Genomic DNA, 16,297 nt, shown 5'->3' on the forward strand with positions numbered 1-16,297 from the left:
GCACCTATTTATCTACTTGCACTTTGACTTGCTTCTAAACTGCTAGGTTGGCAGGAGCAGGGACTGAGCAACGGGAGCTCACCCCGTCGCGGGGATTTGAACCACCAACCTTCTGATCGGCAAGTCCTAGGCTCTGTGATTTAACCCACAGCGCCACCTGCGTCCCTATACAAAGTTAAGGTGCCTATTTATCTACTTGCACTTTGACTTGCTTTTAAACTGCTAGGTTGGCAGGAGCAGGGACCGAGCAACGGGAGCTCACCCCGTCGCGGGGATTCGAACTGCCGACCTTCTGATTGGTAAGTCTTAGGCTCTGTGGTTTAACCCACAGTGCCACCCGTGTCCCTGGTGGTGGAGGGTGCTTTCTATTTAAATTGCACTCTGTTCTTTTGATTCCATTTATTATCCTAAATATAATATGTATTTTATTTCACAACTGAAAAGTTTGTGCTTGATTGTTGGAAAAGCAATTTCAGGTTGCATTTTTTGAAAACAACAACAACAATACTACTTCAGTTCTGGAGTATAATAATGTTGACACGTGAACATTTGCTTCCAAATCCTTATCAATAGCTTGTGTCCCTTTGAATCAACAGGAAAAGACACCCTTTGCACAATGCATGTTGAAGGTTTGAAGAACATGATGAGGACAGACTTGAGCTGATCCAGTTGTGCCATCTTTGAAAGCTACTGGAAGCTACAGCAGCAGGAATTCTCTTAATAACTAGACATGGGCACGAAGGGCAGAAAGCTGAGAAGTAAACAGGGACATTTGGCAAAGACAAATTTAGCAGAGAATTAGCACCAGGCCTAATAAAGAGCAGCATGAAAAGCTGCTGTTTGCCATGGGAAGCATCAAGCCCCGGAAATTAAAACTCTGGTGCCATATGCTGAAAGAAGATCCACGCATATGGAAGGAGCTGGCATTCTCCACAGAGAAACTAGCCGTATCGTTGAGGGGAGCTGGACATCTCCGGGTACCATTTCCAAGCAGAGCCGCTTGAGGGCAGACTTGACACGTGCTGCCTTTCCACACTCGCTTTTTCGCCCGGGGAAGAAGTCAGTCTTTTAATTCCTCCTCCTCCTCCCAGCACCAAAGGGAGCAGGACAGTGACACAGGAATAAGGGGAACTGAGGCGAGGGATAGCATTTGTACAACCTAACGTACTAGCACAGCTGCCGAGGAGCTGAGCCAATGGCTGCGCAGCCAAGTCCACCTATCCAGTCCTGCTCTCAGAGCCTTAAGTTACTGCTTTGAACTACCCTCCTTGCTCAGAGAGGAACATGATGATGATGCTCAGTGTGAGTGGAAAGGAAGACCCTGCTGACAGTTAGATGACATGGCCCCTCACAGGGATTGCTGCTGAGAGGTACGTGGTTTCTTCCACAGGCCGAAAATGCAAAGCAATTGCCTTGGGGATGCAAGCTAAGCGCCAGGATTATTAGTATTATTGTTTTCATTTTTAAAAACAAGGGGAAAATCCAGCTTCATCTAAAAATTATTCATCTTGTCCCCTCACTCCACAGCTTACAGCGCTCAGCTGATTTGTGCATTTCTTAATGTTCCTGGCAATGCTCGGTGCAGAGGCTGAGTAGATACTTCAGGGTACAGTGGGTGGGTACCTGTTAAGGCTGTTAGTTCTGGGTGAAGGTTGGCTTCTGCATGACATGAAGGTTATGTGATGTCCAGGGGTGTCCATGTGTGTAGGTTCTGGATTTAATGCTTTGCACTGAGATCTCCATAGTAAAAAATGAAGAGCATGTGTCCCAGTGGAGGTATGTGTGTGTCCATGGACAAGCAAGTCTTTCTTCAGACGTAGGATTGCAGCAAAGTTTCTATTGTGAGGGAGATTTGCAATGCAGCCTCTTATAAAATCAGCCCAGGGACCCGTGTTGAATAAGCTGTTTCAAATCCTCCTCCTCCCTGCCAAACACAGGCACCAGCTTCCTATGTTTTCTTTCTAGAATGGTGTCCTCTCTCTGTCAGTCTGTGGGACACAGCCTAAATTCCCCTAGCCCCCTCTAAAATGGGTAAGGGATGCTAGTTTATGAGGGCACATATGCAGTTTCTTCAAAACTGCAGCAAGAAGCAACGGAAAGGACAGAGGGATGAAATTCAGCAACAGAGCAGAATAAGACACTGCCATATGGCAAGAAATCACTGCTCATGTTGATGCCATACCCTGCTTCAGGGTCAGAGGAAGACACTGAAGTGATCCCTTAATGTTATTGTTACATGATGGTCACATGACGCATTTACAAACGGCAACTCTCAAAGCACAGAGAGCTAACTCCCTCGGTTATTTTTTTTTTAAAAAAAGGAGTTTTAAACGGGAGATGTGGTTCTTGATTCAATGTGTGTGCTCACTCAGCTCAAGATTGCTGCAGTATGTGTGTGACAGTGACTTCTACACTTAAAGGGTGGTGTGGTAATTGGACAGATTTTGATCTCTGACCCAGATATTGTCATTCTGGTGATGCAAATAGCTATCTCAAACAATCACCGTGTCTAAACTGATATATCAGAAGTTGCATTTGCACATTCTTGCAGAAACTAGTTGGGGCTTTATTGTTGAAATTCTATAACACTTTCTTAGGAGTCACACCCCACGAAACTATCTTCTGAGTAAACACACCTAGGACTGTGCTGGAATGAATCATTATGGAAGGCACATTCAGGTACCCTCTGGACCAGTGTTTTTCGCAGGTGAATTCTGGAACATGTCATCGATGGAATAATAGTACATTGGTGATGGAGTTATACTGGACTCCACATTGGAGTTATACTAGAGATCATTCTGCATTCTTAGTTCTGCAACACTTCTTCAATTGCCACATCCACACCATACATTTAAAGCACTACGATGCCACCTTAAAATGCTTGGCTTCACCCAAAGAATTATGGGAGGTGTAGTTTGTTAAGGGTGCTGAGAGTTGTTAGGAGACCCTTCACAGATTCCAGTTCTCACAGTGGTTTAACAATCAACCCCTCTTCACAAGGAACTCTAGAAATTGTAGCTCTGTGAGGGGGATAAGGGCCTCCTCAGTGCCCTTAAGAAACCACAGCTCCCAGAATTCTTTGGGAAAAACCAACACTGTTTAAAGTGGTTTCATAGTGTTTTGCATGTATGGGGTGAACATGGCCAATGCCAGGACATTATTGCCCTCTGGAGGGGCACTCTTGCACTACAACGCAGCAAAAGTGGACTATTTTTTTTTTAACCAAAACCAAAACCTAGAACATTTGCTGTATGAAAAGTTACAGGATTTTAGTAGGAGGCTACAGATATGTCCCGATTGCACACAAAGCAGTATGACAGTGCCAAAAGTTTTGCAGGCACAAATGGTATTTAAAGTGTGATCGCATCTAGTCGCCCCACATCATGAGTATGAATCATGACGAATGCTCAGTGAAAAGGACATCTGCAGGGGCTCTCAGACAAGACATAAAAGGTACACTGGCATATAGGTACCTTGAAAAGCAATGGAGTAAGCCAGAAAGCACCTGTGTTCAGTTGCTCGTTCCGAGGCACATTTTCATGTGCTTCCAATGTACTTTGGCAATTCATAAAAGCATCCTGTTAAAGCTTCCAGAGATGTTCGAGCCTGTGGGTGGACAAATGGAAAATCCCATGGAAATAGAAACAGGTCTCACACATTCCTACTCTCACACACCTACTCAGCTGGTGCTCGCAGAGAATGCCGAGTTCTGCCTTGACAAGACTTCAGTCTGCAGGAGGTCTGCTTCTGATGTTTGTTCCTCCAGATGGCAGGGATTCATCCTAGCGCCTGGTAGGCAGGGATTGATGCTTGGGGTCAGCTGACTGAAGGCTCAAGCAGACTGCTATTGATAGCACAAGGTAGGACTTTAAATGCACCTCATTTATGGAATCACATATTACAAAATTAATAGAGGAGGGTGTGTGTGTGATGATGATAATGATGATGATGATTTGTCAGCACTACAGCATGTGGGAAGAGGTCCACTCTTTGCTCTCTTGCTGCTTCCCCCACTCTTAGTAGCAGTAACAGGACACTAAGGGGACGGGGGACGGGACACTGGGGGTGCAGAAGAAGATACCAGAGCCTTAAGGACATTTGCAATCTTCAAAAGGAATCCTGCCCAACATAAAGGCCTTGCTTGGGCCAGTTGCAGTCTCTCAGCCTGACCTACCTCACAGGTTTGTTGTGAGGGTGAAATAGAACCAAGGGGAAAGCTGTGTGCACCACCTTGAGCTCATTGAAGGAAAGATGGGATACAAATAAGTAATAATAAGTAATAAAATATTGCAATTCACTTATTATAAATCTATTGTGGTATCGTAATGTATTTATTATACATCTGCACTTGAAACACTGTGTACAGTGGTACCTCGGGTTACAGAGACGCTTCAGGTTACATATGCTTCAGGTTACAGACTCCACTAACCCAGAAATAGTACCTCAGGTTAAGAACTTTGCTCCAGGATGAGAACAGAAATCACGCGGCGGCGGGGCGGCAGCAGGAGGCCCCATTAGCTAAAGTGGTACCTCAGGTTAAGAACAGTTTCAGGTTAAGAACGGACCTCCGGAACAAATTAAGTTCTTAACCCAAGGTACCACTGTATTGCTTACCCCGTCTCCTAGAGCTGGAAGAAGGTGCAGAAAGGGCAACCCAAATGATCAGGGCATTAGAACAACTTTCTACCCACAGCAGCTACCATATTGGGAGGTTTCTTGGGTTAGAAAAAAAGATGATTTTTTTTATGGTGGTGGTGGGGGTTAGGATAGAGGTTTATTACATGATGTATAGTGTGGAAAGACTGGGTGGAGAAAACCTGGATTTAGCCAATGAAATGTATCTGAAGTAGTTTGAGGAGTGACAAAAGCCAGTACTGTATTTATTTGTGTGGTGCACCACTGTTAATCTGAGGAATTCATTGCCACAGAATGTGGTGGTGACCACTTGCTTAGATAGATTTAAAGGGAATATAATATACAAGCACATACATTAATAGAGGAAAATCAACTGTGGACTACTTGCTAAGGTGGCATAGGGTGTGTACATATATATATATATATATCCCATCTTTCTCCCAGTTGGGACATATGAAACTTTCCTTCATATGCCTGTTGCTGTGGAGCAACAGCAGGAGAGGATGAATGCCCTGTCTGGTCGATCACTGTGGGAAACAGGATGTTTGGTTCAGCTGAGCTCTTTCTTATGCTGTTACAATAATGAACTCTGGCTCAGAGTGGCAAGGGGCCTACTCACCTGTTCACACGCTCTCCGTTCCAAGGGTGCAAAGTGTTAGTCTCAATCTTGCCCATGACTAGAGGCATGCCTGGTTGCTTATACGTGACAGGAAGTCCTACAGAATTTGGTGGAGTTTCCTTCTTGAGTAGACACGCATTGCAGTGCAAGCTCCTTCTTGAGTAGACACTCATTGCAGTGCAAGCAGACAGTTTGCTCCCTTCATTAGTACCCCCAACACCACCAGTTGAGGTGGGCTGCCTTTCCCTACCTCAGGGGGCCAGGGAACCTCTCTGTCTGGCTCCCAGGCCACTCCCTACACCAGCCTTGCTTCATACCCTCTTTCAAACTTAACTGGAATGCGCCCTTGAACTCTGATGGTCCTCGCTTGCCTGAAGGAAAGTCAGAAAGGGATGTGGGTAGAAATCAGGCTACTGTACAAAGATACTGTTTGTTCATATTGCTCTATTCACCTTTGCCTCTGGCCTCAACTGCCATGGAAGGGAATTTCCCTTGTGTGGAAAATGGTTCCTCATCCCTGCCCTACCTGACAATGACGCTAAGGCTATTGATGCTATTCAAGAAAGAGCTTAAGATACTTCCTAAAACTGTACAGTCATACCTCATGTTGCGTCTGCTTTAGGTTGTGTTTTTTTGGGTTGCAGACTGCTGAAACCTGAAAGTACCGGAATGGGTTACTTCTGTGTTTTGGAAGTCGCGCATGTGCAGAAGCGCTAAATCGCACTTTGCACATGCACAGAAGCACCGAATCACAACCCACGCGTGCACAGACGTGGGTTGCGAACACTGCGGGTTGCGAATGTGTATCCCACATGGATCACGTTCGCAACCTGAGTGTCCACTGTATAATGAGCAGGAATGAATGCCCTTTGGTTTCCTAGAGGAGGCCTCCTGGCTCTTCAGGAGCTCCCCAATGACTTGTCCTCCAACTGCCAGATTGTTGGTCCCCAGAGTATCTGTTTTCCTCTCCCCAAACCTCCTGGTCCTGCACCTAAAGCACCAGAGACTTTTCTCCTGGGGTATGTGACAGGAAGGGAACCTTTTCAGCATAGTGTGACACTACCAGCACCAGCAGCCACCCCGTTCTGGCGTGAGGGAGACTGTCCCTCGTTAATCAGCATTTAATTAAAGGACATGCTGACATTTGGAAATCAGAAGCAAGTCTCCTGTGTGGGCTGGCTCCCTCTCCTTGCCTTCATCTTGTCTTCTCTCTGAATCACTTGCTGACATTTTGCCAGACGGCCATGCATTTGTCTTCTTCCCCTTTTCAATTTAAAAAATAAACAGAGGAGGAGGAAAGCTGCACTGCTGCTCCTTTGGGAGAGGATGATGCGAGGGCCCAGGAGGCTCTGGCAGTCAATGGCGGGACTGCGCGTTGCGCTCAACAGTCTGTCAAGACAAGGAACGAGCAGACAAGTGCCTAATTACTCCTTGTTGTAAGCCATGCCAAAAATTCCTGCTAGGCCTTGTCTAGACGGGGGTGCAAAGGGCCGCTGTCAGCTTTTGCTACCATTTTCTAAAAAGTATAGTGTAGTGAATGCAAGCAATCCCTGCATGTCATGGCTAAAGCATGATGCTTTCCTTGTTGCTCTTTGGATGCAATCCTTTGTGCACTGACTTAGGCTCACATTCTACTGAACTAGATTCTACACAGCCATACTTTCCCCATCTCAGACACCTTTTCTCCTGCCGGTAAGGTCAAGGCAGTCCCATAATATCAGCTGTGCTGATAATAACTAATGTAAATTCTTATATTGTCAGGAAACTAACCACTCTTGCCTATTTATACAAGTTGCTAGAAAAACACAAATCTAGTTTTGGGGTGGGTGGGTCAACTCCTGTTAATTTCAGGGGCTTTTTAAAATATGGATTGTACCCAGCGAAGTCATCCTGTTTATACCATGATTTCCATCTGCTCAACTGGACTTCCTTTCCTTCTGCCCCCCGTGCATAGGAGCCAGCTCCTAGGGGCCAAGGTCCCTTAGCCCCCCCATAAAATATTTGAGGGCCTGGATTTCCCCCCCCCCCGGTTGGTGGGCATTGCTATTCAAATGGTGTGTGCAGGCCACATCTTATGATCAATTACGCATGGAAGGACTTACCTGGACCCCCCAATATTTTATTCAAGTTGGCACCCCTGCCCCCATGCGCCCCCCATGTGCTCCAGAGAGGTTTGGAGAACCCCCAGAACAGACAGGGAGAAGCGAAGGAGAGGAAGTCCCCTCGTGCAGGCAGAAGGAACGGGGCAACTTTGCTGGATACAGCTCAGTGTATTTATTTTAATTAGTGGCAAAGGGTCTATTGAAGCCTCATGCCCTGGAAAAGATCTTGCTAATTATGAATGCAACAAAAACCTGGCTTCATAAACTATGAAAGGTTTTTTTCTCGTTTGCCCGAGTGAGGAAGACACCTTGAGAGCCCTTCCGCTGCTCATACAGAGGAATGTATAACAGGAGCCATGCATTTATTTCAACACATAAAGCAAAAGAGAACACCTGAACAGTCAAGAACAATTCCCCCTCCTGCAACCGAGTGCCTCAGCGGTGCTATTTATCTTTCAAGTGAACATCTGCAGCAATCTGGGTGAGAACTCATCAGCCCGGCTGCCCTTACCTTCTGAGCGGTAGGCCAGCCGATCTGGACGGGGCTTGAGAGTGCAGCTCAGGGTTGCAACCTGAAGCTTTGAAACAGCTGAGCCACATCCCAAGCACAGTTTTCTTAAACAAAGACTACAATGAATTCTGAAACAGGCAGGTTACTGTTTCCTAAACCAACTCCCTTGGTGTCCTGGCTCCTGCTTGAAACATGCAAACAGAGGCTGTTACTTGTTAGTAAGAAAGCTACGGTATCTTTATCCGGGCAGGCAATGGTACAGGCTCCGCGGCAGATACAGTGCTCAGAAGCCATGACTCTGGGGTTCAAGAACAGGAACTCTTCCAAGGTCACACCCTTGCCTAGCCTTGCTTTGCACCTTCGTCAATGGCCTTTGCCTGCCGAGAATGTGTCCTTGAGCTGCCTCTTGCTTGTCTGGATGTGTGTGGTGTGTGTGTGTGTGTGTGTGTATCTAAAATGACCTAATTGCTGAATGAGGGATGTAAAGTAGAGATGTGGTGAAGTTTCACCCAGGGTTTACAGCAAGGGTCAGCAAACTTTTTCAGCAGTGGGCCGGTCCACTGTCCCTCAGACCTTGTGGGGGACCGGACTATATTGGGGGGGGGGAGAGAATGAATTCCTATGCCCCACAAATAACCCAGAGATGCATTTTAAATAAAAGGACATATTCTACTCATGTAAAAACAAGCTGATTCCTGGACTGTCCGTGGGCCAGATTTAGAAGGTGATGGGGCCGCATCTGGCCCCCAGGCCTTAGTTTGCCAACCCATGGTTTACAGCATCCCCGTTCCTGAGGTGCCTGAAACGCTGACATCACACTGCAAGAGCATTCTAGATTGATGAGCAGATAGACTCCGCAGTCATTTGAGTCAGAAGTCCATCCAAAACTTCAAGCTTGCTGCCATCCAACTGCCTTTGCAAACTCCCAGCCCCCTCCCCCCGCATTAGGTGCTTCCTGCCTCCCATACCTTCTGCTACTTTTGAAGCTGGTCCAGAGTTTTTGTTTATCTCTGAACCCATTCCAGGGACGGAGAAATGCAATCAGCAGTGAGCGATGGGGAGAGGAAGGCGAGGTGGGGGCGGGGGGGGGAGCCTTCACCATTCGCTTCCCCTTGGCTGCTCATTTCAGCCTTCTTTCAAGCAGAAATTACTCGCATTAATCAAGGGAGAGAATGTGTTTGCAGCCCTGCGAATCTGGTGCTGTGGAATCAAATTCCATCAGTGGCAGCGGGAGGACAGGAGCCTCTATCTCTGTCACACATGGCCTAATAGAGCCATCACCAGAGGAAATTGGATGTGAGAATTCTCCCAAATAAATCTGCCCTTAAAAATACCAGATCTACATGACAAATGGATGCTCGTAACAGAAACCAGTTCAGATGTCCAGTGTGCCAAATCAGTATGGATCACCCTGGCATTGCCTGAGGCGGGGGGGGGGGAGGTTTTGCAGAGGAAGGGTCTTCTAAGTGGGATTGTGACAGGTTGCAAGAGGAAAAGGGGCACAGCAGTTTCCTTGATCACAGTGCAGGGTATAAGGATTTGGGGATATTTTTGCTAGGTTAGGTATGTGGATTCTAGGATAACACAGGAGCCAGGACTTCTGGGGAATGTATTGCTGCTGAATTAAGAAGCAGCTCTCCAAACCTTTGTAGGGGGGGCATTTCCCTCCAGTCATTCCTCTCTCCACCTGGTTTGGGTCTTCAGCAGTCAGGTACACATGTTGGCCTATACCTACCCATTCTCTATGTGCATTCCCAGAGGCACTATGAAGGTTCCTCACCCTGCTATACTGCCCTGAATGTAGGTATTATGTTTGAATTTATTCACCTACCCCAGAACACTGAGACGGTACAGAGAGGCAACTTCGTTACATGCAAACAGCACTATTAAGTGCATTGTCCAAGATCACAGAGGGAGGAGGGATGGAGCTCTGTTGCAGAGCAGCAAAAACAAAGAAGTGTCTTGTGGATTCACAGATTTATCACGATGGACCAGAGCCCGCTTCGTCAGAGTAAGGAACTGAATCCGACCTCTCTCTTTTTGCAGCTCTGTTTAGCAGACTATTTTTCTTCCATGACAAGAAGCAAGGGGAGTTAATGTCCCAGGTCTTGCTGCTTAATTATAAGCAACACTGTAGCTTCTGGCAAGTGCAGCCATCTTCCAGGCGTCCTGGTCTGTGCATTTATCCTGAGCTCTCTAGGTGCTTTGAAGGAGCTATAGTGTTGCCACTGTCCAGGGGTGACGGCTAGTTTATTTTTAGTAGTGGGACTGGGAATAAGAGGGTTGATTTGCGCTTTGCCTTAGGGTGAGCCTTTTGCCTGTGTGAGGGAGACACTCATGTCGACTGGAAGGGATGATCTCACCATCTAAACATCTTCTGTGTACCAGGCGGAAAGGTCTCCAGCTGGGGCAAATTACTGTCACTCCTTTCAGATCAACAAAAGGTTGGAGATTTACATCCTGCTCAGGAGATGCAGGTTTGAAGGCCAGAAAGGATAGTTTTGTAGTCAGTTGGATTAATCTGCTCAGTTGCCAAGGCCAGAGCATTTCCACCACCTAGTCACACTTGTGTGAAGTGTGTCTACTTGAGCTGCTGCTGTCTCTCTGGGTTAAGTTTATGGTGCTGTTACAGGGATGAGTGAATATGTCCATGTCAGTTTCTCCCTCATTTTTTCAGTCTTAAATTGGGTTCTCCAAATTTCTCCCATCAGTTTGTGAGTCGTTTTGGGGTTTTTTTTTAAATAAAAAGTTCTCATGAAAATCAACCAGCATTTCAGCATTAATTTACATTAATTAACACACCACATTTTTGTTAGCAATTTTACCCAATGTACGTACTCTTGCAAAAAAATTTTTCCCTAATACAATGAGTTTTTCTATATTATTTTCAGTAATATTTGCATTTATATGCACACTTTACCCTTGTATATGCATTTTTATACACATTACTTGCCTGGAAAACTACATGGCAAAATCCATAGCAGTGCAAGTTTTGAAGGATTGCTGTGTTTCATTTTGCATATTGTGTGGATTAGGTAACTTCTGCTTTAAATGTGAATGGAATCAGATTTCTTCCCCATCTCTTTCCAGTTAAAATGTCGGCACAATTTTCTTTTTAAGAAATAAGGCCCCTACCTACAATCCAGCCCACCTCATAGTTTCATAGTTAATAATTAAATTGGGCTATTCATTTCCAGACTGGTTTCAGGCTTATCCCCCTTCACCTAGCCTGTTCCTAGGTTCCATCTCTTTGTCACACACTAGCGGGTGGGGCCATGCCGATGTCAACACTGGAAACAGCACCTTCTTCTGCGTAGTTAATATTGCGCACTGAATGCTTGGGAACTGCGATATCCCCTGCAGCAAAGTGCAGCCCTGAAGGAACAAGATGGGACTGTGTACAATGAATGAGAAAAACACATTTATTCTGCAATAAGCTAAGGGGCGAAAGCCCCCAGTCAGTTGTTATGTCTCTTGCAAGATACCACATTTTTCCAGCTTCTTTGCCCCATTCAATAGGTGTCCGCTTTGCAAGGAAGTCATAAAGACAAAAACCTGCTCTGGCTTTTGCAAAGGAGTTAATCACTTTCTCCCACATCAGACTGCAAGCTCGTTTTGCCATTGTTCTGAGCAGTGCCCGCCCTGTACCCCTATCTATTCCTTTTCAACTGTGTCTGTGCCTGTGGAGCCACTGAATGCCTTCTGTTCTTTGCTTCATACCCAGCAGCACCAGATGATTGAATCTTGACCTTTATTGTTGTGCTTTATTAACTCTCTGTCTTACTGTGTGAGGACTGAGACCATGGCAGGTGGACAGGGAGACAAATGCCATTTCCAGTACATGCACATACCTGGGGGTTGTTGGACCACAAAACAAAAAATTCAGAATAAGTTAGGGCTGTGGATTTCTCAAAGGTTTTCTGTTAAAGAGGCTTCCAGTTTTTTCTGCCTCATTCTCGGGGCACTTTACAATGCCTTTAGACCATCAGTGACTTTTGAGCTTGTTTTGTTGTTGCAAGGTGGCCAAGAGTGGCGTGTCTGTTTTTCTTTGGTGAAAGCCAGCAATCACCAACATGGCACCCTCAAGCATGCATGCTCCAGCAGAGGCCTTCCCTAGCACTTGCAGGGTGCCTTTGCTACTGCTCAAATTAGGCTTGAAAGAAGCATCCTATTATAGTCAATAAGACAAGTTGTGGTTTGTGGTTGCGCTTTGAGGCCCCCAAGCCCTTCCCCCATAAATAACTTCACACTGACACATAAATTTTAGTTTAAGTTATTGGGCAAAAATTTAGGCCACAACTTTATTAATTATAGCAAAGTGAGCAGTATTGGCTTAGGCATTGGCAACAGACTATAACTGACTCCTGCCTCTCTGGCTAGTAGTCTGAAAGGGTAAACACCAAACGAGGGAGGAACATCGATGAAGATCAACCGAAGTTCACCCCGGGGTTCCTGTGGTCCTAGCATGGCCCTAGCCCCTCAAGCGGACTTCGGACGAGATCCAGGGCCCCCAGATTCCTTTATCGGAATACCCTATTTCTGGAGGGGCAATTGAGGGCCGCACCTCCCCTCCCACATACTTCAATAAGCCAATGCCTAACCGCCAAACCTTACAAAGTTGTGACGATTGCTAAGGGGGTAGGCGAAAACCAAGTGGCTTCCAAGCCAATCTGCCCAATGGAAAAAATTCCTACCCAGCCCCTGCTCCAAAGCAGGCAACCCAATCCAAAGCAAGGCCAAAGACCTAAAATTAGGGAGGGAGGGTGGATGTTCAGCATCGCAAAGCAAGTGCCACCAATCAAATCACGCTGCTGCTTTTATAGGCCTCAGGAATCATGCCACTTGCCCTGATTGGCCAAAACAGCCTGGCGCAATCCCAGGCCTAATGGTTAAGGCTTGGGCCACACCTAGCTACAACCCACCCTACAGGGGTGTCCCGGGGGCCCGAGTGCAACCAGGACCCTCATTAAGGAGGATCCCATTTGTGCTTCGAGGCCCCCAAGCCCTTCCCCCGTAAATACGGTTACTTTACACTGACACATAAATTTGTGTTTGGTTGTGGACTACTTCCTATGTTCAGAATGGTTGAATTGCCCTCATGACAGCAGAACCGGGTGGGAACCTGTGTAGCTACTAGGGCCTACCCTGGTATACCTGATTGCAGTTTGTGCATTGCCCATGATATTTCTCCAGTTTGCAAATATCCCCACAGACTCAGAAAGGGTTGGCGACCCCTGCAGTAGACGTTTCAACAACACTCTCCCGCTTCTCAGTCATGCTTAGTTGAAAAAGCCCCATGGGTGGAGTTAACACAGGAAGGCTTGCCCTGGTTTTTAATTGAGGGGCAGGAGTGTAAAGTGAGATGTTTTGTGGAACGAGAGAAAAGGACACTCAGGAGCATCCCTCAGCTACCTAGCAGGATTTGTGACTGGATGGGAACAAAGAAAGAAAGATCTCTGTCCTCTTCTGCAAAATCTTATTGGGTAATTTTAAGCAATCTGACACAAAAAGCATGGCGCTGTCTTCTTAGATGTTATTAAGGCCCCTTCATGCATTATGCACATGAAAGTGTTTCCATGAGGGAAAGCAGGACCATGCTCTCCACCTTGCCCCCAGCATTGTTCCTCTTTCCACCAGTGCCCCTTGATGTCCGTACCAGACCCATAGCTATGGGGAGGCTAGCCAGGATTTTTGCCCCAGGTGAAGCCTCCAGAGGGGCACCATTGAGGCTTCCAGCCCGTGTGTGTACACAAATGCACATGGGTGGGTGTATGCCAAACTGGGTCTTTGACCTGGGTGAAAAAAAGCCTAGTTTTGTCCCTGGTCTGCACTTTGAGCATGAAAATCTGAAGAGGGGAAGCCTTGCTACTTCTGTTTCTGTATCTGGAATATAGCCCTCACAGGGTTGGAGATGCATAGAGCTCTATGCACATAGAGCTTCTTCAGATGTCGATACTGAGGGCAAGTGGCACAGCCCTCTTCCTCCTCATTGCATGAATCTCCCTTCCTACGTCTGGTGCACCAAGGGGGTTTCAGACCACATCCAGAGAGTAGCTTCCTCCAGAAATCACAGCTCTACATGAGAAAGGGAATCAGGTTTTTCTGCCAAAGTGGTACCTGCCAACTAACACAGTGGTGCTTTTGTTTGCTTCTGTTTTTTGCTAGTAACTGGTTTAGGCTGTGTTATCTGTGCTTTCAGGGATCAGCATAGATTGTATGCAGCTAATGGTGCCTTGGTTCCATGTGCTTGGGACTTTCAAAAGCCTCCCGGAAAAAGCACAGACATTTTCACAGCAAATACAAAGGAAAACAGGTAAAAGTATCGGTAATCAGGGAATCAGAACTCGCTATAGCTCCCTGTCAAGTATAAACCCAGGTTTATTGCCCTGTAATGTGTGAAACAGCCAGCTGTAAGCCAGCCCCAGTGCCCCTGTGTTGCAGATATTAGTGTTACCTTTCAGACGCTTCCTGCACATGTTGGGCTTCTTCTCACATTGTGGACTGTTAATATGGGTCAGGTGAGTCCAATTCTGACTCAGATTTTTTCACCTTTGAGGGCATCAGTTTCATAGTTGGAACCATGTGGAAGAGGAGCAGCCTGTCTGCCAATGGAGCTTGGGCGCCAGCCACATTCAGGGAGATGATATGCAAATTGCCTTAATTATGCAAAATATAATTATATAAAATCAAAATTACATGAAATGGAATTATGCACCTTAGCTGCATCCCTCCAGCTCATGACAGATTTCAGATACGCTTCTCTGTGCAGAACAAGTTGCCCATTGCTGCATTAAACTCCCAGGTTCTTTCTGTTATTTAAAAATTCAAATTTCCCCATGGAGGTTTAGAAGTATTAAACAAAAAAGGGAGGGGAGTGGAAGGTCCCAATATGTTTGGAGTCCCAGGACTCCAAAATCTGAGGAACTATATTTTTAGATGATGCATATCAGATGTGCTGCTTCTGCAAGCCACATCCCCTACACTAGAAGCACACCTATTTAAAAATAAAAACAAAAATTTCCAGCCAGCCGAAATAGAATTGGCCATGTCTCTCATTCCTAGATGCTCTGGGAACCCTAGGATTTTGTATGGTGAGTACTATCCACTCCTCACCCTTCACCATGCTCTGCATATCTCTCTCTCTCTCTCTCTCTCTCTCTCTCTCTCTCTCTCTCTCTCTCTCACACACACACACACACACACACACACACACAGACAGACACCCACCCACACATCCACACACACCCCTAACAGGGAAATGAGAGTCAGCTGGGATTCTTTGAATCTTTTAGCTGTATATGATACCATAGTGGTAGCAATTTCACCATGATATTAGCTGTAAAGTAAACCTGTGCCATGGGATGCAGGTGGCGCTGTGGGTTAAAGCCTCAGCGCCTAGGACTCGCCGATCGAAAGGTCGGTGGTTCGAATCCCTGCGGCGGGGTGCGCTCCCGCTGCTCGGTCCCAGCGCCTGCCAACCTAGCAGTTCGAAAGCACCTCCGGGTGCAAGTAGATAAATAGGGACCGCTTACCAGCGGGAAGGTAAACGGCGTTTCCGTGTGCGGCTCTGGCTCGCCAGAGCAGCGATGTCACGCTGGCCACGTGACCCGGAAGTGTCTCCGGACAGCGCTGGCCCCTGGCCTCTTAAGTGAGATGGGCGCACAACCCCAGAGTCTGTCAAGACTGGCCCGTACGGGCAGGGGTACCTTTACCTTTAAACCTGTGCCACCAGGTTTAAATCTGAGACCATGAGGACTAGAAACTAGGATTTAAAAAATCTATAAAGCTGGAATCTGGGCCCATTTGGCACATATGCTAACTTGTACATGCAGAGTCCCAAGCACTGTCAACAAATCTAAAATTTGACAAATAATTTGACACACACACAAATTCATGAAGAGGCACGCAGACACCTTGCACAATTCTGAACCATCTAACATAACCGTATCATATATTTGTTGGCAGTACTCCAATAACTGACCCAGCACAGTTCCCTTAGTGAGGTACAGCTAAACATAGTCACATACTGCTGATGAGAGGAAAGTGTGTGTGTGTGTGTGTGTGTGTTTAAAGAGAGAGAGGAGTGAATGTGCCTCTGGGAGCGAAGGCCCCATTCCCACAGGCAATACCAAAGGTGGGGTCTACTTGCTAAAGCATGACAGGCAGCTTGCTGGCCGCAAGGGAATATTGATTACTTTTACAGTGTAAACTGACAGAGCCTATTTGGATGATGTAATGAAGACAGATGATTCTGGTCTCCTCTCTGCTCAGCTTGGAGGAGGAGCTGAGGAGGGGGAAAGGAATCATCAATCAGATCCTGAAGACACACTCCATCGCTTTCTCCACCTTTGCTCCCCCCCGCCTGGTCCCTTTCTCCCATCACATTCCCCCAGGCCTCTTTGTTCACACCTCTAGGCTATTCCGCACCCC

At 46.6% G+C, this 16,297-nt stretch overlaps 1 protein-coding gene across 2 annotated transcripts in view; it reads left to right on the forward strand.

Moving 5' to 3' along the window:
- The first annotated feature begins 1,064 nt into the window (after window positions 1-1,064).
- The window catches only part of BLACAT1 (BLACAT1 overlapping LEMD1 locus), a 74,835-nt gene continuing 59,602 nt past the window's right edge, over window positions 1,065-16,297 (forward strand). For both annotated transcript variants that reach the window (XR_014169586.1, XM_081916498.1), the window contains exon 1: window positions 1,065-1,370. The gene's annotated coding sequence lies outside the window, so the exon portion shown is untranslated. The remainder of the gene's footprint in view (window positions 1,371-16,297) is intronic.

Source organism: Podarcis melisellensis (genome assembly GCF_964234715.1).
Source record: "Podarcis melisellensis genome assembly, chromosome: 6".
Lineage (NCBI taxonomy): Eukaryota > Metazoa > Chordata > Lepidosauria > Squamata > Lacertidae > Podarcis > Podarcis melisellensis.